Here is a 24,597-nt window from a genome sequence, read left to right on the forward strand (position 1 = left end):
CGTGGCATGCACCTGTCCTCTCCTTCCTCTACCTCTCAGCTAGAGAGTGTTGCAACTTCCTACAAGGACTTTGCCTTAAAGATAAGGAAACACCATAGCCCTAGTCTGTATTGTGTTTTGGTCCCACAGGATTCTGGAAGCTCTCTGTAGCCATGGAGAAAGGGAGTTCTGCACCACCTACCATCTCAGTGTGAAACATCTCAAAGTTTGAGATTAATGAACACATTGGCTGGTTCTTCTGGTTTGTGCTGTCATTTTGGGGAAAACTTTTGGGGCTTTTTCTTTTGCATAAAAGTGTTGCACAAGCCTCAATACCTTAGGAAACAAGCCCTTGTTGGCAGGCTTTTCCAGACAGACCACCTCTTTGACTACAAGGACTCACCTTTCACTAACTCTTGGCACATGTCCTTTTTCAATTTTTGTAAACATGCTCCAATCTTTCATCCTCATTCCAGTTCTCCTTTTGGGTAGCAGCTTTCATTACCTGATAGGAAAACTGCTTTTCCTTGCATACGGCCAGAGCCCCTGCCCTGCCTTTCTCACTAAACAGACAACATGAAAAAAAAAAGGAATGACAAAAGAGCATCACAGAAGCCCCATCACTCCATCTCCCCCAACACATTCCCCTTCAGCTGCAGAAGGACAACAGAACAGTGTTTTTCTGCGCTAGAAATGCTGGAAAAAAGGCAGGTTGGCTTCTGTGTGATTAAAGTAGCCACTGTGCAATCACAAATAGCCAGTGGCGATGAGATTCGCTTTTGAAGACAACCTGGCAGCTCGGCATGGAGGCTTTGGGTGTGCCATTTCATCCCAGACATTTAGTGCACGCAGTACACGCCTGTTTGTAGAAATCTCTCATTACATTAGTTTTTTCATACCTTCATAAAAAATGCAGAGAAACATCAACACAGCGGCGAGACCCTTTGTGGGGGCAGCCCCTCGGTTTGCTCTGTGGGGGTCTGACCGAGGTATGATGCAGTTCGGTGCGAGAGGGACATCAGCGAGCTGGTAGGCTGTGACACTCGGCAGTTTTGGTCTGCTTTGGGGCACAGCAGCCACCTGACTGTACCAACGTGCTTCTTCAACCGATGCTCTGATCACCAGCTGCATTCCTGGCCAGGAAACCTCTAGGGCCCCATCTGATCCTCTTCCTATAATCTTTGGTAAGTCTGCCTGAAGATAGGAAATGAGCAGGCTGTTTTATTCTTGCATGAATCCAGACCAAAAACGTACATTCTTACATGAGCAAGCACTGGAGTGGAACTGGGACAAAACCTCCAGGGGATAACCATTGCCTGCTATCGGCTTTCAGGGTTTCCAAAGGCAGCAGATTCACACTTTCCACCACACTGAGCTGGATGGTGAACCTCAACGCGCAGGAGGTCAAAAAATATTTGTTTGCTAAATGAGTCAGGAAAGAAGAAGATGAATGGAAAAATAATTGCAGGGCTCAATAGCACATCTGATAGGTCAAAAGCAAAGATTGCAGAACCCAATACAAGCAAACAGATGGACGAGTCTTGAGGCCCCTATGTCCTGCTGTGGACCACAGCAGAATTAGCCTTCTGGGGACGACTGTAAGTGGTGTGTGGAAATTTAAGTACTGCCTGTACTCAGTGAGCTCTTCATGGGATGTAACACCGCACAAGGAGGACTATGAGCACCCAAGCAGCCCTTTCCACAACCCATCCCTGCTGCTGAAGGCTTAACAGAAAGACTCAAACAAAAGAACAGATAGAATAACACAGCAATGATAAAAAAATGCTGGTACCACCCCTGACTGCTGTTATAATTCCTTGCCTTGCAGGTGGTGGAGCATGATGTTAACACCAAACGTTCATACCAGGGTCCTCTCCCCGCAAAGCCATGTGCCTGTGTGTTAAGAGAGCTAATCCAAATCCAAGCTCTGCCTCTCTGGAACAGGGTCTCTAGAAGGCAGCGTGCCTAGCTGGGTACCGCCTGTGCATAACAGTAAACTATGCTAAGTTTGATGATGTGGTTATGCTGATGTTGAAGATCTCAGAGAATTCTCTCCATCCCAGCCCTGACATTTCAGGAGCTTTATGAAGAGAGAGAAATTTAGTTTGAATTCCTCAGCTTCATGGGACAAAAAGTCCAACTTCCCTTTTAAACGCCACTGGAGGATGATGACAGGATCACTTATGCTGAAACTGCTTGGGTCAGTGCTGATTTTAGACCCAGGTCTTGGCACTGACCTGCAAAATCAGGCCAGTGAGACAGAAAGAGAGGGAGCCGTACAATTGCTGATTTAAATAATATTGCTCTGCTGCAGTTGAGGGTCTGGCCTAACCCCTCTGATGATCAGAGTTACTTGAAAATGAGACACTTTCCTTTATGGTCTATTTTTTTATTATTTTCTGTCTCATGCACTTCATATATAAAGGTATCTGTCTTCCTATGAAGGGAGTGAAAAGATTAATTTGTTAAGTCAAATATTCATGACTCCCAGAGAAGGGAGAGGAAGTCACCTAAAGATCATTTATTTCGGGCAAGTAGCTGAGGTTCCTCTGGAAAAAGGTAAAACTGCAAATCTGTGACATGGAGGATTTCTGACAAGGGATGAGTCATCTCCTGTCCTCCCTGTCACACCCTTGGAATTAAGATCACTGTCGGGTAACAACCCTGTCACGCGATGGCTCATTTTCCATTGATTTCAGCGGCTGCAGTTACAAATCCTGGGGTCAGATTATCCAGAGACGTTTCCAGAACATCCCTATAATGGCTGTGATAAGGCATTGTGATAAGGTAGGGGATTAAAGGACCTCGCGTCCTCCTGGGGAAAACCGGGTGACTTTGCAAAGTCAAAAGGACTCTGCTGACAGACACCGGCACAACGGCCGGCTTAAGAGTGCTTTACAGGGGGATTTTCCATTTGGTTTAAATGAGGAAGGTAAACTAATTACGTGAATGGATGTTTCCGGCTGCGGCGATATCAACCATTCGAAAGCATTTGGCCAATGAACTATTAAGTACAGTATATCTTTAGCGTCTCCGGAGACAATAACTCACCTTGCATGGCAGCTAATCATCGCTACCTCAGCGCTGCCCGCTCAGCCCCTCGGAGCGGAGTTACACCCACCGCAATCAGGCCGTTCACGCTCCGTCATGCACACAGCCGGCTCCAAGCAGACACGGTCCTGCTCATCACCACCCCTCCTCTCACGTAGGCTGCCATTCACAGTATGATTCAATACTCAAATGGGTCTCGGCGGCGCAAGAAGGCTGTCTTCTACTCCCTCTCATTTAATGTGGCAGTTCCCTGTTCTAGTCATTCATCTGGTGCGCAGAGTAACCCTGCCACGGCAAACACTGCTGCGCTATTGGATAAGGCCAGTCTATGAGCTTTAAAAATATGTTACAAAAAGGGTGTAAATTCATAGGCATGGAAGCATCCTATGAAAGCAAGTTGCTCCTGTAGAGACAGACAGTTTTTCAAAAATTCATCTTGAATTCTGAAATTCATAGGCGACGCTTTGGGATGGTCTGGCAGATCGGCTCTTGGCTCAGTGCTGGTCCTGCAGAGTCAGGGCTGAGGCCATGCAAAGTTGCCTGTATGCCCCCATGTCCCAGATCTCCAAGCTTCATGCTGCTGCACGGCTATTACCTTGTACCATTGCCTGAAACAGGTCTGCACTATGCTTCCAGGGCAAAGAAGACCACATCGCCAACAGCATTTTACCAATATTGTTGGTACAGCCTTCCAGTACCTTAAGAGGGCCTACAGGAAGGATGGGGAGGGACTCTTTATCACAGAGTGTAGTGATTGCGCAAGGGGTAACGGTTTCAAACTGAAAGAGGGGACATTTAGATGAGATATTAGGAAGAAATTCTTCACTGTAAGGGTGGTGAGGCACTGGAACAGGTTGCCCAGGGAAGTTGTGGATGCCCCATCCCTGGAGGTGTTCAAGGCCAGGCTGGATGGGGCTTTGAGCAGCCTGGTCTAGTGGGAGGTGTCCCTGCCCATGGCAGAGGTGTTGGAACTAGGTGATCTTGAATATGATCACCTTCCAGGGTGAACCATTCTATGATTCTATGAATCTATGTTTGTACCTTGTGGCTCAAGAGGGAGAAGGGATGAGAATATTGTCACCAGAGCCTTAAATAAAATTTCCTTCTTCTTTCACACATTCAGGCAGGTCTCTTCTTCCCCCTCCACAGCCCGTGGCCCAAGCCCTGTTTTTTTCTGAGGGCTGAGAGACATTTTCTTAACTTGTCATCTTTTATTTTTAGGCTGAAGTAAAGTTCTTGTGAAGGAACGGGCATCCTGTCTCTGATAAGTAACTGTAGCTCAGGACCGAGGATCTGTTTCTCAGTGCGCCTCCTTGGACCCTGACATTGTTACCTGCAATTCCCAAAGCTCTTTGGTGACAAAGATAGTAATGTCCTGGATGTGCTAGTGAAATATTTGGATTTTTTTCAAAGTTACTCCTAGGTGTTTCTATTTAAGTGGTCTTTGCCATTCCTTGGTCTCGTCTGTACAGGGACAATCACGAAAGTTGATTTAAATTAACTAAAGGCAGGAGTTTAAAGTGAATTAGCTAAATTGCATTAAACCTCCCGCTTCACAATTAAAGTGGCCTTAATATGACTTAGCCTTGGAAGAGAAGTAAACCAAATCAAATCAAAGCCACTTTAATTCTGACAGTTCCCACAAAGGGCTTTAATTAATGCAGTTTAACTAATCCAGTTAAAAATTCAGATCAACTTTTCTGAGCAGCTTCATGTAAACAAGCTCTTACAAGTGCTCTGCACTGAAATGATTTAGCTTGGTTGGATAGTTTTCCTTCGTAAGGTAAATCTGCGCAAGACTTGCTCTGGTGGAAGTCCCACTAAAGAGGCTTGCGCTTGGGTAACGACATCAGCTGGAAAAGTTGCGTGAATATAAATCCAGGCTAGCTGAGCTCTTTGTGATGCCTACCGGCTCCAAGCTACTGTGCTTTCGTGCCATTACACACACATGCACATAAAAAAAAAAGAAAAAGCCTACATCATCAGTTTAGGAAAGAGAAAATGATGGTGTGCAGTCCCATTTCTCTCCTTCGGTTAGCACAGAGGTCAGCTGTGTTGGTTAAGTCGTTGGTATAATTTGCATTGTGCCCCAGTGAGTCCTTACGCTGTATGCAGGCAGGCTGCAATCAGGCTGGGATTTATTTTAGGTGGGCTGAGACTTACATTAGTACAAAATTCATTCGCTTCAATGGGCCTTAGAATGGTATAAATTAGGGCATATAGTGATTTCGTCTTTTTTCTTTCTTTTCCCTTTTTCTTTTTTTCATGCACACCTTATATTTGGCTAGTGTCAGTTCTGGCTGGGGTCACAGCAAAGGACATGGCTTACAAACAACAAAATCGCAGATAACATTGGCCAAGGAGAAAAAAAAAAGACTATTTCAGCCAAAATAGACATTTAGTCAATTTGAAGTATTTCTCATCAGTGTGCACATCAATCTAGCCCATTAAATAGCACGTCCTTTAATTCCTTCTGCCTTTATGAACAATTCCCTTTGTAGCTAAAAACGCTTGATGAAGGTAGTGCAGCCTCTTTTTTAGCAGGAATATGGATGTTTGACTTTCTCAATTAGCTGAAAGTCCTTCAGCAGGGGGTTCCCTGAGGCACATCGCATTCCTTGGCTGGTGACCCTCATTCCCTGTGCCGATTTACCCTGGCAGGGACAGCAAACTGCAGACTTTCCACCAGGGATTCTTCACTTTTCCCAAAAACTTGCCAGTCTGTCAGCTTGAAACATCATTCCCTTTTTTGGGGGGAATAATCTGGATATTCCAAAGTGCCCTTCTCACTGCACAGATGCCCAGACCGGTCTGTGCTGTGCTGACCCTTCTCCCCTCGCCCTCCTGGATCATGTCTGGTGGTCCCGCAATGCCTTGGTCCGGACCAGGACAGACACCCTGACCGCAGTTAGCAGAACTCTCACTTTTCATCACATTTATTAGGCTGTATTTTCGTGAAAGATCTCCTCCGAAACAACTCAGGCGACTGCAGTGCTCTAGCAGTGCTGTACACAAATAAAATATTCCCAGTGAAAAAAGTGTCAGCATCACCTCCCCTGGATCAAAAGTCGTGTCAGAGAAGATATCAAAGCATGAAAATCTGCTTGCATAAAAAAGCCAAAAGCCCGAAGCCATCCCAACCACCTTCAAACACGCTGTGAGTCTGCACACAGAGCTGCTACACAGCGGTGATGGATCAAGAGGGAACGCAATTTCTAGCCAAACTCCTTCAGCTGTTGCCATCTTCTCCCAGAGTTGTTTTCAAACTGTGCAAAGTTTAACTTTGAGGGGGAAAAAAAAAGCTATTGCACCGTGTTGGAAATCCTACTTGATGCAAATGCTCAGCTCCTGTCAGGTGTAATTTCCTTTAGGGCAGGAGAAGCAGGAGTCATCCTGTCCCCATCAGAGATGAAATCTGTAAGGGAACTGTTTTCTGCCCAAAATTTGCAGGTGTGGGGAGCAGCTGGCTCTGGGGATGGTAATGGGGTACACGGGCCTCCAGCGCAACGTCGTTAGCTCAGGTGCCACCCAGGCAGGAGGAACCTGCAAGTCGCTCGGTCTGATGGAGCCTGTCATTTATTCACAGCAGCACCTGCCACACACAAGATGCTTTCCAAGCCCTTAAAAAGCATGATGGTTTGGTTGTTTGGGTTTGTTTTTTTTCTTTTCCCTTAAAGAATTTGCAATCTAAAAGACAAGTTGCACTTTAGGCATCTTTGAAACAATTTTCCCGTGGGACAAGTTTGGTTCACTGCGTGTGACGCGGCACCGAGCGCGGTGAAGCCCCCGCGGGGCTGCAGGCTCGCGTTATTCGCAGGCAGCAGCTCCGCAGCGGGTGCCCGCGGGCTGCGTTTCGTGGCTGGGGGAGAGGTGATGAGCATCTGGTGGGGTTCACTGGGGCTGCTCATCCCAGCCCTGGATGCCCTCGGGGCAGAGGTGGCCCAAAGGACTACTGGGCGCTGCTGCTCATCCGTCGATTTGGCCTCGCTGCCCTCCTGCTGTGACAGGCGCCGCAGATTTCTGCTACACGCAGTTGTGTCTTCTGTCGTTTCTCTAAAGAGAAGCTCATCCTCGCTGCCTCCACGCCAGCATGCATCAGCCTTCCTCCTGCAGGCTCTGCCCTCATGAAAGGACACCCAGAGGGTCATGGATGAATTGGGGACCAGCTTGTAACATGTTCCTGCATTTAGTGACCAGCTTGGGGAAAAAAAAAAAATATATATATAATTCTGCTGTTTGCATTTTTGCAGTTTAATATTTGCATTCCGTCATTTTTTCCTTGGATGTTAATGCAGGAGGATAATTTGTAGGAAACCCTAGCGGTGGTGAGGTAGGAACCCTTTGGAAATACAAGACTGAGAGAGGGGAGATAACTAACTCATGTCACTTATAGGGGAGACAGCTTTCCCCAGTCCTGCCCATCTGGTGTCCCTGTGAAATCTTGTTCTTCACCCACTAAGGCACTTGGGAGTGTTTCACTCTATGAAAACCCCGGTGTTTCCAGTTCTGGAAACTTAAGGGTGAAAAAGCTAAATCTAAAATTTCTACAAGTTTGATTCTTTGGTGCTGTTGGAAGGGAGAAACATTATTTGTCAGTGATGTTGCATGTGAGGAGTGCCGGTGCATCGTTCCTTGGGGATGTAGGTGCCTCCATCACTGTCCCATGCACTACTTCAGTCCTTTCCTATAGTCCTCTGCGCCTCCACAAACCTTGCCGGCTGCTTCTCTTACTTCTGCGAAGGACACAGACTAAGCAGCTTATGTACTTCTGAAATGTGAATTCGGTGTGTTTTTTTGACAGTTTATCTTGTAGCCTGAAGGACTCTTTTCTTCACACTTGCTGTCGGTTTTCCCTGCCTTAGCGTGCCTGGCCAGCTTTGGCATCTCTGTTTATCTCTCTGTGCTGAGAGCTGTGCTCTCTTTTCTATCAGTTTATTTCCCTCCGTGTAAGCACACCTTATAGCCTGATTTCCTCTTATTACTCTAAGTTGCTCGTCTGTTTATAGCATTTTTGCAATATGCTATGTCTGCAATATCAAGCTACTACTATTCTTATAATACCCGAGACCCTCTGAAAATTTCTTGATCTCTGTGAACTAGGGTTTTGCTTAGATCTGCAATCACTTTGCAAGAGTTTTTTTCTAAAAAGACAAAAGAAGCTGATAGCTATTAGGTTAAGTTTGACAAAACTCATATAATGGAATGTGGATTTTTACATGTGTGAATAATGGAAACGGGACGCCTGATAATCCCACTGCTGATATCCTACCTCCTGGATGGCAAGTGAAGCCAGCCTCCTGAGGAGAGAGTCACACTATTAGAAAACCTAATTTTGAATTCCAGCCTCTGAATTCTAAATTCTATTTAATGTTATTTATGGGATCTTATTATGTGGCTTACAAATATAGAAACTATTGCCAGTTATTCATGAAAACCAGACCTCCACTTAATCCAGAGGAATAGTTGGCTGAATGGTGATACTTGGATTTTGTGGTATTTAATATTTGCTTTTTCTCTGGATGAAAAAAGATTTTCCAACAGTCCAATCACAGACTGAGAACAGCATCAAACAGCTCTGTCACAAATAAAGCAAATATGAGCAGTTCCCAAACAACCCTGAATTTGGGATTTTGTCCGGAACCATTTAGTAAGTCCTTTTAAAAAACAATAATATGTTAGATGTGCACGCATGCATATGAAAGCATATGCGTTTGGAAACGTGAAAATTTCTGAAGTCACACATATTAAAAAAAAAATCAGTGAATAATCCTTCTGAAAATCCCTCCTTATGGATGCCTGTGGAGAGGAAAAAATGATTAATTGAGTAAAAATTTGGGAAGTCATGGGGAAACTCATGTTTGTACAATCAGAAATTGTACTGTCTGGTTACAGTGCTTAGGTACTGCGGGGAAAGACCTTGACGGGGTCTTTTCATTGATCTGATATGGGCAGTATAATATTTTTTTGGGGTCAACCTGAAATAAGCTGGTTTATTTTTTCCGCATGTTCAAAACCTTTCAGTTAGATTTAAATGGGCGTTTTGTTCAACCTGAAAGAGATCATTTGGCTTGGAGGCCTTTTTTTTTTTTTAAAAAAAAAAAAAGGAAAAAAAAAGAAAGCTAGATCTATAAAAGCAAAGAGGTAGAAACAAACCAAGCTGGAGGTGATCTGAGACAGCTGCCTTCCGATCTCTTCTCTACTTTAAGAAATTTAAAACCAGCCCAAAGTGTGGGTTAATGAGGAAATGATGGAAGTCAGTTCACTTTTAACTGTTCAGTTCACTGTCAGATCACTCATCATCAGGTGAAGGTTATCCTAGTTATCCTCCTGCCTTTCTTCCATGGACTACTGCTGTCGAGGGCTGAGGTGCTGAGGGCTGCACCCGAGAAGGGGCTGCAGTTGGGTGCGAGGGAGTCCTCTGGGAGCAGGAAAATGCGGACGCAGAGCCCTGTTTTGACTGAGGTCCAGCTGGGGGAAGGGAGAGAGCGTAAGCGCTCCCACAGCAACTTCCATTTATTCAGCATGGACCAGTGAAGGGAGAGTCAAAATACTTGGGGAATCTGAAATCAAATATCACTGCTCCAGGTGAAAATAGTTCAGCTTTTGGCTTGTTCTGGCTCATTGTAGCTCAACTCAAATTTCTAAATGTTTTTGCATCAAATTGGAACTGTCTCCGAAAACGTACGTCCAGCTGCAAACGGGTCTTTTCTGCTCCTGATCTGTCTCACTCCATTATGGGGTTACGTTCAGCTGTTTCCATCTTCTGTTCTTGCAGTGACCTGTTGGTGTTTTTTTCAGCAGCCTCTAAAGAAAAAGGAGATAACGGTGGAGCCCTGTCGAGGCGCCCACTCTAATCCATCGCTAAGTCAGGGCTCTATGTGTGTAGCCTGGCCAAATGGCTGGGTTGCCATTTTCTTGCGAGCCTCAACCAGATCCCATCCTTCCTGAGGGGGTGGCACGATGCGAACACAAAGGCTTGGATGCTGCTCTGGCTTGTGACTCACGCACAAGCAGGTGGGAGAGAGGGTATAATATTTCCTTCCAATTCTCCAAGCCATCAGGCAGCTGGGAGCCGGAAAGCCAAGCCTTGTTCTCCAGCGTACGATCACTGCAGGCGTGCTGGAGCTTGGCAGCACAACAGCTGGGGGCTGGCAGCTGCTCTGGGGGCAGCACCTGCCGTGCTTCGGAAAAGGGGGTGGGAGAATCAGCACCAACCATCTGGAAGGGCTGTGCCTGTTTCTTCTTCCCCCAGTCCCATTCAAGCGTTGTCCCCGCGTCCCTTGGCTTTGGCCACTCTAAAGGAAGAACGCCTGGTCCTCCTGGAGGGTGATCAACTGCCGTCTCTTCCCACTTCTGTTTGCAGGTGACCACGAATGATGGGCGGGAGCCGGGCTGCACCTCAAGTTGAGTCTCTGCAGACCAGCGGGGTGGGTGTTAAATTCTGTGAGGAGCTTTGTTTTCGTTTCCCTTCAGTTCCCTCAGATCCGGAGAACTCTGTATTATGAGTGCGGCGTTTACAAGCTGGCTGAATCAAGCATCATTCAGCTTAATTAGGGGGATGGTTATTCAGGGAAGTGTTGCGTGAAAAGGGGCAAAGCGGTTTTAGCAGAAGATAAACCCCCTTGCGTTCTAACACTCCTCACCGAGGTGGGAGGCTAGGTGCGGCTAGGTTTAAATTCTGAGTGATGCCCAATTCAGCACTATCAGTCCAGTCATGTTTAATATGTATTACACTATTACGATTTGGATACACTAATAGTGGACTGCACCTTCAGTCTAGTCGTGCTCATGAACTAACACGGCCACTCTCGAGTCTTTGGGCGCGTTCAGTGAGAAACCAAAACGACTAGCTACTTAAAAAAGTGCAGTTTATTTAAACAACAGATATATAGGTTCTTAGGATTGCCGGTGATAAATACACTGTCTGCAAAGCACGTGCAAATGAAAGTATTGTTACATATACAAAACGCGCGACAAAGTTATAAACGATACAGCCTGGCTTTAAATGTAGAAAAAGAGAGTCTCTAGAGAAATTTCTAAGTTTCCCGAGGAAGCACTCGGTATAGTCTAAGTCTTACCCAAAGGCGTCCCTATGGGGGGGAAGAGAGGCTCAGCCCGTCGACTGATCCCAGAAGTCAGTGATGTAATTCTTTATGATGGTGTCTTTCCCTGGGTATCCCCCCTCTCTTGGGCTATTTTTATACTATTTGTTATCTTCAAGGTGGAGTTTGAGTGACTTTAGTCATACATACTTTTATCATGATTGGTGTAAATTTCTCTCGCTTCACAATTAAAGGTATAGTTTACGAGAAATTCAGGGCGCAGACTCAAGAAGGAGTGGTCGCACCTTGGAGGCGGGTAGCCTTCGGGATGGAGGTGTGTTTTGGTATTATAATGACATTATAATGAGCAAAGTTCGCACAAAGGACAGCATTTCATCAAAATTTGACAAAATGTTGGCTCTGAGCATCTAGCGGGCAGCTAATTGGCAGCTTATCTGTTTCATGGTATCATCCCATTCCTGTATCCGCTATACATCATAAGGTAAAGCCACGGAATAATTGCATCCCGTCCCGTACCTCATGTAGCTTATCAGGGAACCACAGATGTTGTGTCCTTCATGCCAGCTGCGGCTATTTTCTACCTCAGAAGCCTCTTGATTTTATACTTTTCCTTAATGTGTGAACAATGCTGTACTTCTGTATTTTTTAGCCAATTTAGTATTTATTCCACAGGAAGAAATAAACGGGTACATCAGGTATGTGGTCTGAAGTGGGGCGTGGGAGAAGGTGGGCAAAGACCTGCCTGCAGACAGTGAGGCAAGTATCCACGTGCCCTCTCTGGGCAACCCGACATGCCCACGGACAGGCAGATCTTCCCCCTGCGCTTGCACAGATCTCCGAAGCAGCTTTTTACAGCACCATTTGTGCTGCTTGGTCCCAATTAAAGATTTATTGTTCTTATTACAGTATCACTTAAGCATGCTGCATTAGCTGAGCTGGGAGTTACCTGGACCATAAAGATGATCCCGAAGTAAACTTATAAGGCAAGGCTGAGTTTATCTCTTTCTTGTGTGCATTAAGAAGATGAGGCTGTGGTATTTACTGTCTTCCATCTGGGCAGTTGTGACCTCGGAGCCATTTCAGGGTGACAGGAACAGGAAATTTCCATTTTCTTCATGAGCCTGAATGGCAAGAAAGACCCCAAATGCTTGTTGCCACACATATCTAGATTTTCCCCTGTTTGTGGCAGTAGAATAGATGGATAACCAGGTCTCTTTTCCTAGTGTTTGAGTGTGTGATAAGACCTTAGGTAAGTTATTTCTCTTTCCTGCACATTACTTTCCCTAATAGCAGATTGCAGATAATGGTGGAATTTGTAGGGTGTTTAAGTAGCTACAGATAAGTGGAAATCTTAAGTGGCAAAATCTCAGATGTAAGCTTTTGGGGAGGCAGAGACTCAGCCTCTCTCTGTGCAGCATCATAGAATCATAGAATCTTCATGGTTGGAAAGGACCTTTGAGATCATTGAGTCCAACCATACACAAAACAACCTACAATCTCTGTCACTAAAGCATGCCCTGAAGTGCCAAATCTACATGTTTCTTAAATACCTCTAGGGATGGTGACTCAACCCCCTCCCTGGGCAGGCTGTCCCAGTGCCTGACCACTCTTTCAGTAAAGTCATTCTTCCTAATGTCTAATCTAAACCTCCCCTGGCGCAACTTCAGACCATTTCCTCTGGTCCTGTCATTATTCACTTGGGAGAAGAGGCCAACACCCACCTCTCTCCAACCTCCTTTCAGGGAGTTGTAGAGGGCAATGAGGTCTCCCCTCAGCCTCCTCTTCTCCAAGCTAAACATGCCCAGCTCCCTCAGCCTCTCCTCATATGACCTGGTCATATGTACAATGGGATCCTGAGGCAGCACTAAATACTGGCGTATTTGAGATGAAGGTGCATGTTCACAGACTTCAGCTTTCCTTTTTCCTCCCGGGATTTGACTGTTTTTCTAAACATTATAAATTCTCTAATTCTCTCTTTTTTTTAATTTTTTTTGTTCTCCAGAAGCTCTTGTGCCTTTTGTTTTTCATGAATGGTTTTGTAAGAGCTTTCAGATTTCTGCCAGGCTGTTGGTTTTGGCCTTGGAGGTCAGTTTTTAGTCCCTGGCACATGCTTAAATTTTCGAAGATACTGGAGAATTTAAAGCTTGTTGAGAGCAGCCCCAATGACACTGGTAGAAACACTCAAGTGCCCAAGTAAGACATAAATTTAAGAGCCTTTTGAATAGATTTAAATCTGGAATAATGCTACAGAAGTAGGGCAAGTTCTCTAGATTTATATTGGGTGTTTGGAAGCAGAATCAGGACTTAAATTATTTTACTGGAAGCACCTCTAACACCTTAATAGGTAGGTGCTCCGTTGTATAAATGCAGTTAATGAGGATGATTTGAGACTTCCTATATACTGTACTTTTGAAGGTTTACTGTAAGATATTGCAGTTGTAGCAGAAATTGCAGAAAGCACCATGTCCCCACGGTTCATTATGTGCAGCACTTCCCACTGGCAGTAAATGTTCTGGCTTAATCAAAAAGATCACATTTCTTTCTATTACTACCTGCCTGGAGAAGCTAGAATAACTTTTGGCCAAGAAATACATTAGTTTAAGTCCTAAATTTCAAAACTAAATTACATAGAGACTTGCAGATGTGATTCATATGTCCCCCATTACTTCCAATCTCTTTCTTTTTCTCCTGCTAACTTAAATTTGTGTGGGAATTGTAGTGCTGTTGGTCGCAATTGCACTGATCGGAGGCTCGGCATGGGCTGGCACGGCGTCCGGGCGTCCCTGGTGCGCTGGGACTTTGCTCCCCAGCCTTGGCCCAGCCCAGCCACCTCGCTGGTCGCCTCCCCTCGTTGGAGGTCGCTTAGCTAAACTGTTCCCAGCAAATTGCCTGCTCAGCTGGAGGCACCGCTTCTTGCAAATTACCCTCCAGCAGACGAAGCTTTTGATTTAAATCACTGTGTTCTGCTATTTGCGAGGTTCGTGGAGAGATTTCTGTGGGCATGTGATGGCCTTCGGGCTCTCCCCAACCCGGTCGCTGGAGGCTCATCTTTTGGCAGTTTTGTCTCTACCCACCGTGAGCCTGAGCATCCCAGTTTGGTGACGTGGGGATAACGCTGGTTACCCACCCACTGCACACGCCTGTCATGAAGATTTATGAAGTGATATTTTCAAAGTGTAAAGCATTATTTATGCCAGGTGCTGTGATCTATCAATAGCAAATGGGATAAACATTGGGTAGTTAAATATTTAAAGTGCAGTCTTTGGAATCGGGACATCCGTGGCCTTTTCCAGCTCTGCTAATGGCTTCCTGCCTGTCCCTGGATGAGACACTTCCCTGTTCCTGCCACTCCTCTCCCCCCAGCTTTTATATGATATATCTATTTAGCTGTGAACTCTTCTGACAAGCAATTCTTTGATGAGGTGCTGGCTGAAAGGCAGGTTCAGCGGGTCCTGGATGCTCATGTGTCCCTCAAGGCTTTGGACGGAAGATTTCAGCTCAGTCTGAATCCAGGGACGGAAAGGAAGACCAGCTCTTCCACCAGCCACCTTCAGTTTTATTACAACTCTAAACTTTCCTGTTATTGTCTCTTCCCATTTGTTATTGTCTCTTCCCCGTATTGCATCCATGGTGTGGCTCAGCATGCCAGGGCTGGTTTAGGGTGTCACCGTGTTGCAGCTCTAGGAAACATCTGGCTCAAGGCAGCCTTAGCTGTATGAAGTGCGATGGCCTGAGACAGAGAAGATGGCTGGGAATACACTATTTAAGTGTCCCTTCTGCTCGTAAACCCTGATTTGATGAATAAAAACCAAACACTCATTCCTATAGATTTGACAATAAAACTTTTCACCTTGTAAGAGAAACCTGATGTTGATTTTTTTTTTCCTGGCTGGTGCACTGCCCCTAATTGCAGAGCTCAGATATGGAGATACAAAGCGGAGTACCTGCCCCTTTTGTATCATATCAAAATATTGGTAGAAAAAAATGTTGCCAATGAACCCCAGAACTGTTTATTACATAAAGTCGTGGACATGGATCCAGTCAAACTGTGGCCCCAACTCCAGCTATGAGGGATCGCCAGCTGGCTCTCATGGCTTATATGATGCCCAGCTGCAGGTATTGAGAACTGACACATCTTTAGTGGAACCTCCTCTTTCTCCATGTAAAATGACCTCATTCCGTCATTTACTCATGCAAGTACTTCCCTTGCCCTGGAAGTACTCTTAGTCTGGTGCCCACTTACTTGACTGAGATCCAGTGGAATACTCAACACAGATATCTTTTACAAATCACATCCAAGGCACTTTCATGGTAATAATCATTGAGGGACCACAACACAAAGTACACTTTGTCCCTAGATTCTTGGTACCAGCTTCTGACTCAACTGCAATGTGCATATTTTGTGATGGAGGATTTTTTTTTTCTGCAGTACTTAATGTTCGGAGAGAGTTTAATCAAGAAACATGAGTAATTGGCATTAACATTCACTTCTGAGCAAGAGAACAGCTTTGATAGCATCTATACTCATTAGACTTTTCGCTCCAAACACTGTTCATTACAGTGAGCGCTCTTTGTATTGGCTTTTACTTTGTAAATACAGCACAGATTCTGCTCGGCACAGAAGTATGCCTTGAACAAACACTCTGTGCTTACACAAAAGCAAAAAGTTTTAACTGTTGAAAAGAAAATGTCTAAGCACTCTGCAACACGGCGGAAAAACCTGCAATGACAGGATACAAGATTTATTTACTGGCTGCCTAATTGGAAGTATTTTGTTCACATACTGAAATGAATCCTTGGAAAAGCTCAAGCTTCAACTCAAGAGGCCTGACAGAAGTTTGTCGGGGTGCACTTTAGGAGCCAGGACCACTTTATGCAGGGCAGGACCATGAACCAGGCCAGCAGTGAGATGGGAAGGAGCTAGAGAGGTCTCGGTGCTTCACACTTCTGTCTGCTTATGTCAAAGTCCTGAACAGCAAATGGGTACTGATCCCCAAAGTGACCATATCAGCGTGTCTGCACCACACTCTTGTCTTCCTGCCACGGGAATTAGTACAGGTGAGAGACATTTAAGCCCTTTACAGTCCTGGTTTATTTTTTAAAATGCATCTTAACTACAGATGTATGAACAAGCACTTCCTCTGTTCGCTGTGGAAAAGCAGCACACAGAGCAATACCGATTTTCAGCTAGCTCATAAAACAACAATAGGAATATTGTGTTACTGTAGTATCTAAAATGGCCCGAGGGCAGAAGATACGAAGTGTGTTCTGTGTCAATTCACCCCTTCACTCCCTGATTAAATTTGCACCCAAATCAAGTAGTTCAAAGTCTCAATTTGTTTAATGAGTTGACTTGACAAATAGATCATTTTCTCTTTTAGCAATTACCCTGAAAATGTGAGACGGCAGGAGCCCTGATTTTCATATCTATCAATCCAAACAGACTGGGGATCTTGTTCTACTGTGCTATGATACTTGACGTTTTCACAACTTGAAAGCATTTCTCAGGTAACGTGCTGTCTGTTATTTCAAGTGATGCTAACTACGCTCATGTTGAGGGAAGTACAGAAACCTCAACTCTTTTATGCCAGTGTTTGAGGACAACGTGCCAATGCAAGAACTCGTGGGTCCCAGTTGCCTGCTGTGACCATCTGACCTGAGTTCTGACTCATTGGTGCACCCTGCAGGGTGATCTGCAGTAGCCGAATCATTTCACAGAATAGAATCGTTTAGGTTGCAAACGACGTTTAAGATCAAAGTCTGTTTACTTGGTCCACGGCTTCCTGGGTATGGTATAGCCAAGAGCCAGAAAATCTTAGGGACCACTGCTCAATTAGGAAACTCCATGGGAGAAATGCTGCCCTAGCAGCACCTTTCTAATGCCAGTGTCATATGAAATGTGAGAGCTCTGATGAGGGTCTTCATCCTGCACATAGCAACGCAACCCAAGAAATAGGTCTTTGCTTGGTTTTGGCCAAAGTCTGTTCTCACTGAACTAAATGTGAAATTTGCCATGATAAAAAATATAGTAGTTGAGCGCACTGGGACAACAGTTTCCCAGTCACCTCTCCCCAGCTACAATGTTTTTGCTTATCTTACCTTACCTTCTGCAAGCCTATATCTCAGGAAAAAGCCTTAGGTGAAATCAAGCCATCTTTCTCCTTTGCTGGACTCCAAGCTGACCTGGGAGGCTGGCTCAGCATGAAAGAGCCCTGCCCCCTGCTATAGGCAGGTGAAAAGTGCTGCCAAGTCTCACCTCTGACTCTTATTCTCTGTCCCCAGCGGCCACGAGGCATTTGTGGGATAACACTTGCAGTAAGTCCTGTTGGCAAGGGCATGTCGCGATAGGACGAGGGGTGATGGTTTTAAACTAGAGCAGGGCAGGTTTAGATTAGACATTAGGAAGAAGTTCTTTCCAATGAGGGTGGTGAGACACTGGAACAGGTTGCCCAGAGAGGTGGTGGAGGCCCCATCCCTGGAGCCATTCAAGGCCAGGCTTGATGAGGCTCTGAGCAACCTGATCTAGTTGAAGATGTCCCTGCTTACTGCAGGGGGGTTGGACTAGATGACCTTTAAAGGTCCCTTCCAACCCAACTCATTCTATGATTCTATGATTCTATAATTCTATGGCAGACCATTTTGATGCCACTTTCCTATTGCCCAGCAGCAGCTGCACTGAAGGAGCTACAGCGCACTGGAGAGACACTTAGCAGATGTCGGTGGCCACACCATCCTCCGTGCTGCAAATATCACTTTTCTTCTTAAAAAGTGGTGAGACCATAGTAGTGTTACTATGGTTGCTGTCGCCTCACAGTAGCAGCAACAAAACATGGGTTGTTCCAGCCACACAACTTGCATTTCTCATTGCCTCATTCCTGCTTTTTCTTTAGTACTTCTAAGTTTTGTTCTCTTCTTTCTTAGAGATCCAGCAGGATCTTGTGCTGGAGTAACAACTCCCTCACAGAAGCACACACCACCCCACAGCTGCTAGGGGGTGGGAGTGTGAACATGACCACAACATGATAGTGCGGCTGATGTGCTGTGAAGCCCTACCCAAATATAACTCAGGGAAAGTGGCCTGCAGGACTGCACTCTAAGACTGGTTCTTGCAGGGAGTGGAGGGAGAAGTCTGTCAAGGGGATAGAAAGTGAAGGAGCAAGTCTTCTGAGCAAGAACAGGAGGGTGATACAGCCCTGACGGAGCAGAAGAAAGAATGAGCTTGAGGAAAGAGTGTGAAGGGGGGGAAAGGATAAAGGTAAGAGCATAAATATGGGCAGGAAGGAGCAACACAAGGCCTTAAGGACAGAATTAGAGATGTGATGAAAGGGGTTAAGGACTGTCAGTAAGTAGATACATAATCTGAATGGTAACAGATAAGGAGCTTTAGCTGCAGTGCTGTGAATATTTAGGAGAGGAGAAAAATAGGAGGCAGAGAGTTTGCAGTAATCTAGTTAGCCATAAGGGACCTCCACTCAGCTCTTCAGACCTCAGAAACTCATTGGAACAAGGTGGGACGCTTATGAGAACAGGCTTTCTTGGGGGATTCACGAGGCTTTCCTGAAGGAAATAGCATAGAAAGACCTTTGTGCAGCAGATTTTTGTCACTGCTGGCCTCATTCCTAGCTGGAAATGAAAGGTGATGCAAAAATAAATATTTCTTTTCCTCCAGCAGTCCTCAATCATTGAAATATTGAGTGAGTCTGTGAGCTTGGTTTAATCAATGCTGGTCTGGTCAAACTTGTCACTTATAGACAAAAATGCATGTATGTTGGAAAACAAGACCAGAAAAAATAAACACTATTGACAATGACCTTTGAGCAAAAGTGGATTTTATTCCTGTTACCCTCGTATATTTTAAACCTCTTAGATCAAAGTTCACAGTAGCAGTCAGAGCTAAGTTCCGGGACCTTAGTTCACAGTAAGGAGCTTGAATAAGTGGCCTGATTTGTCAGAAGTTCAGAGCACTGACTTCCCATGAAAGCAGTGGAAATACCAAGTACCGAGTGTCTTCCAAAACAAAGTTGGAATTAGTTGTGACACTTTTTCTGATCCCAGGGTCTTTGACGCATCTGCTGTGATGTCTGGGACCTTTCAGCTTGGTTTCGTAGTAGAGGAACAATAAGTGACCCCAAGTGTGGCATGTTCCGAGTTTTGTCACTGGATCTGGATAAAAAGTGGCACAAAAAGATGCAGAATTTTCTTCTTTTTTCTATGCTGAGGGGAATAACCTTAAGAAAAAAGAAATCCTCTGTTTATTCATGGAGCTTGTTCTAAACACAAAAAGCAGTGAAGGATATCCGGAGTAGCTGAAACTAAGTATAACACAGCACATCTTTCCAAGACTAAACACTGTCTCATGCTAAGAAAAATAGTCTTGAAGATTATGTGAAGCCACGCTGTGTGCTGATACCTTCCCTGAGTGTGACATGGTAGATATTTAACTCTGGGTATCCAACACTGAAAAAGTCAGCATAGGTTTTTTATGTTGATTAGCCCTATTTTGGCTAAAAGGACCAAATTCACAAAGAGAGAGATGGAGAAATACTGCATACCAGCATGATAACCTTGTGTGACAGCACAGTCATGATAAATACGCTATACATCTGGAAGTTCAGTCTGATACATAGTCTGGACCAAAGGGTTCTCTTGCAATGTGATGATCTATTGTATTGCCCAGCCAACTGGAGTGGCATTAAAATGAATTATACCAGGCTCCTGGTTTGGAAATTGTCTAGTCCATTATTTTTTAAGTACAGATTTCTTAAAGGGCAGAAGAAACCTTGGAGAGAGAAAATGAATTGGAAACAAACTGTAACCGTGACATTCTGCCCTCTTTCCTCTCCTTGCCATTTTTGGCAATTAGGGCATTATTTCCTCTTTCCTGTCAAGGACCGTTAGGGTTTGAAAAGGCTTTGCAGTCTTTTGCCTTTGTTCTGATTTGCAGAAAGGGAAGAAAAGAATTGTTTATCTTTCCATGCCTGCACAGCTATCTCAGTGCTTCTTTTTTCCTGTTATACATCCTTTTCTTGCTTTCTGATACAGTTTCCTAAAATGAACATAAGAGATGGATCTACGGGTTGCCTGGGCTAAATCCTTAGGATTTTACAAGTCCTTTGTGATGCCACAGACCACAATGTTCTGTACGCTTCAACCAGCCTCTATGTTCACACATTTCTGTTTTTTTATCATAAGCACATTTCTGCATGTTCTTGTTCTTCCAGCTGACTCATGTGTGAGAAGGTCTCCAAGTTGTCCAATACACTCTCAGAATACTAGGCAAGGGAGTTTTCTTCTTCTTCTTCTTCTTTTTTTCTTCCAAATCTATGCTAATTTTCAACATCCTACTGGTCATGTTGTACATTTCAAATTACGGAGCTGCCACAGCTTTTGTATTTCTGTTTTAGCTAGAAAACCTTTCATGCGTTCTTCTGGTAATAACTAATGCTTTCATGGTATCCGATAGGATGGTGCCCAGAAAGACACACTGATTTTGGCTTATCCAAGATATTTTGGTCCATTGTAGCCTATCTAACTCTGCAAACCCTGATCCTTCCCACACAGAGCACACATACAGGTACTTAGTGGTAGTGTGCGAGTTCAGCTATTCACAGCATTATTTGGTGGCCATCATTCTCTTCATCTCCCCCTCACCTCCACTCGGAAACTGAGCTCTTACAGGCGCTCACTTTGCATTTTGATTTCTCTGGCCTTCAGAAAAGTGTGCAATTTAGTACAATACCCAGATAGAGCAGGCGCTAGTCGTGGGTGAATCACCCTCAATCTTGGATCTGCAAAATTGTTTAGGAGCTCATTTGGTCTAAAGGTGGAGAAGACTTGCATATGTTTCATCTGAATTCATCTGGCTTTGGATGTGCTAATCGTATATTCAGGAAAGCTGCTCAAGTCAACATGGCTTTGGTTTTGAATGAAGTCCTTACAACTGAAGTCCTAGTTTTGGACTGTGATGCCTAAGTCACCTGCAAAAAATAAGATTTTGCATGATCATAGTTTGGTTGCTTATTTTGACAGATGCTAATATTTTGACAGATGGTAAAAATATTGGTACAAGTACTCTTTTCTGACAGTTCATATTGCTGTCTGCACCATTGGCTCTATTTCTTTCATGGTTTTATGTAAACTTTTCAGTGTGCAATCCCTATGGTGTGATGATCAATTTGTGTAATTTAATAATTACAAATAATTACATACTTTGGATCTTTTACAATGTCATGCGCAGCTGCTGATGGATCTACAGGCATAGAGTCTCTGTCCATGCCCTCCTAGGGCTCTGTTGGAACTGCTTAGTGATGTTAAGCACTTAAACAGCAGGGACTTTCTGGGAACAGTCCAGCTTGCTCTGGTATTAGGAGCCATTTAGCAAATGGTGATAACTAATTTAATTAAGATCAGATGCTAATGCCATTTGTGAAGATGATGCCGTATGGACACAGGCCTACTGTTCCTTGGCTCTGAAGCATCCTTGTCTGATTTTTGGAGTGCCATGACATACATGCACTAACACACTGACAGCAATGCACAATAAATGGTTGGAGAATTCAGATATTTGTCATTCAACGAAGGTATTTTATCTACTCAGCTGTCAGATGTCGTCAAGGCCAGCAGTTTTATCATTCTTTAAAGAATTCATTCCTCAAATGACTGACTCAAAATGATCAATGTTCTGAAATTCTTGTCACTTACTGTGTAATTTACACTTTGGGTCTAATTTACACACTTTGGGTACTCAAAATATTGGTCTGCACTGATAGTATATCCCTACGTTTTGTCAGTCAATAGAGGGGTTCTGACTAATTGTTCGTGCTTTTCTGCTGCTGTGGATTACGTCTACATGTTTTACGGAGCATGACTTCCATCTTCTGTCAGTTCAGAAAAAAAAATATCCTCACTTAATAAGTTCCTTTACAGGTCAAGAAAATCCTGTTTGTATTTCCTACATCCTACAGTTTTCACAATTTCTGGCAAAACTGTGGAGCTCCCTGCCACAGGATTGTGTGGAGACTAAAACTTTCCATGGTTTTTAGAAGACATTATACAAGCTCATGGGACCTATTGTAATACCTTTTCTCCATCTACCAATGGTGTTGATGACAGAGGCTGATATATATTATTGTACTTATTGTTGTCAGCCTTGACTGAAGACAGTTTGGGTCATGGACTAGATTCAAAGTATGCACCATTTCCATCTGTCATGACCTGTGTTGAAGCAACAGGTGAAATGGGCGCTGTTGACTGTTGACGACTCGCTTTTTATCACAATCAAAACTGACTATTCAGTCCGATGATGTATAGATAGCAGTAACAGAAATGCCGCTAACACCTGTAGGTAGACTCCTGATGTTCTCTATCAGCAATGGGTGCCACAAGGACAACAGGATCAGGCTTAACAATGACCCTACTATTGTGCTCACATGTTTTTTCCTCTGGTCAGGTTCTTCCTTGGTGTCCTGGTGGTAGCTGTTGTTTATCCTCTTATGTTTTGCTTCTAGACTTAGCACCTGGCAGTTACAATTATCACGCCGTGCGATGATGATTTCTTGTTTGACAGCTGAGGGCCCTTCAATATTTGCAGATATTATTGTCAGTGCTGGTCCTGATAAGAGGCCTTTTATAAATAACTGACAGCTTGCACATCTAGGTATGTCCTTCATTGTGATATTAGATATTTAGCAGGATTTGAGGATTCATAGAATCTGACAGGGATGGCAATGTAAGCATTTCTGCTGGGGTCATGTTATATACGAATATCTATGAAGAACACTCAATTTTCATTTTCTGTTCTCTGCATGACTGCTTACAGGTAACTCCAGTATGAGAAAAGGGGCAGACTTATAAATTTTGCCTTGTCTCTGCATCAGAAAGCGTTAAAATATTCTTGTTGATACACTATAAATTTGAAATCCTATGAAGTCTTGTCTTCTTTGCTTGTAATAAAGGAGGAACTAATGGAATTTAGACATAATATCGAAATAGATCTCACTTCCTGCAAATAGATTTTTAACCAAGAATTCCTTTTTATTTCGTTAACTGACTGAGAGTATATCTATTGTGTGATTGAGTCAATGCCCTTTTATTTCAAATTTGTAAATACCCCATTCTAGTCCTCCAAGGAGTTCTCCAGGATAGTTCTGAGAGACAGATTCACAAGTGCTACTTCCATAATAAAGTTTTTCCTATCTTTTCCTCATCAAGAAACAAGAGGAAGAGGATAAAAATATATTTCATTTACCTATTTCTCAAACATTTCCCCACAGTTCTGTGAACATAGAAGGAGAGACCCTTCTAGAGGTGTAGAGGTTGAAACCATGCATAATACTTCTCTAGACAGATGTTTTCTCGATTGTTATGTACATGCACAGACAGCAATCATAGTTTCTAACTCTTGGTCAGACATTCCTCAATATTTTACTGCTGAGATCCTTTAGAGGAGGGAATAGCTTTCTGTAATGTGTAACTTAGCGCTGAAGGACCGATGAAGGTTGGTGACGTGTGACTCTAGCTCCAGAGCTGAGGTTTTGCTAGATGGGTTTTACACTCAGAACAGGAACGCTCTTTCTTTTTACGTTAAAATTTTAGTTGAAAAAGATTTGCTATTATAAAAATAAGGAAGAATTATTTTATGATGAAGGCGGTGAAACACTGGCCCAGGTTGCCCAGAGAGATAGTAGATGCCCCATCCCTGGAAACATTCAAGGTCAGGTTGGATGGGGCTCTGAGCAACCTGATCTAGTTGAAGATGTCCCTGCTCCTTGCAGGGGGTCTGGACTAGATGACCTTTAGAGGTTCCTTCCAACCCAAACTATTCTATGATTCTTTTCTGGGATTCTATTCTATGATTCTATTCTATGATTCTGTTCCAGAAATGGTACGTTAGGAAGTATGATCAAGGCCCAAGAAACAGAGCAGCTCAGATAACCACCATCAACGAGCTGACATCCATCTCCATGTACAGAACATGGAAACACTATGAGAGCATAATGTGGCTGAAAAGAATTAAGCATAAACTGATATAGTATCAGATAAGAGTAGGAGTCTACATAAGGTATTCCGTGAAATCCCACATCCCCATTTTTAGAATTATTCTCCTTTTTCCAATCAGAGTTTCCAGTCTTACCAATTTTCACGGTATGTGATTTAAGAACAGAGCACAATGTGTGTTTTTTTATATGCAACCTTCAAGGATTTTTCAAAAATAAAAGCAATGCTTAGTGCCAATCAGAGAGCAAAGCTCGCACGGTGTGGCAAGTTGTTCAAATCTATAACAAGAAAATAAATCCCTGCCATAAGCAGCAGGGAGAAAACAGGTATGTATTAAAGAAGGGAGAATGGTTGGTTGGAGGGCAGGAAGAAGCAATGCAAAGACGACAATGGGATGCTTTAATTCTTAAAATAAATTGAGGATTAAGTCTTTTCTGGAGAATAGCACTACACCTTTAAAGTGAAATTGAGAACTGCAGTGCTTAACCCCGGAAGATGAGAGATGTAT

This window comes from Larus michahellis, chromosome 2 (assembly GCF_964199755.1).
Source record: "Larus michahellis chromosome 2, bLarMic1.1, whole genome shotgun sequence".
NCBI classification, from domain to species: domain Eukaryota; kingdom Metazoa; phylum Chordata; class Aves; order Charadriiformes; family Laridae; genus Larus; species Larus michahellis.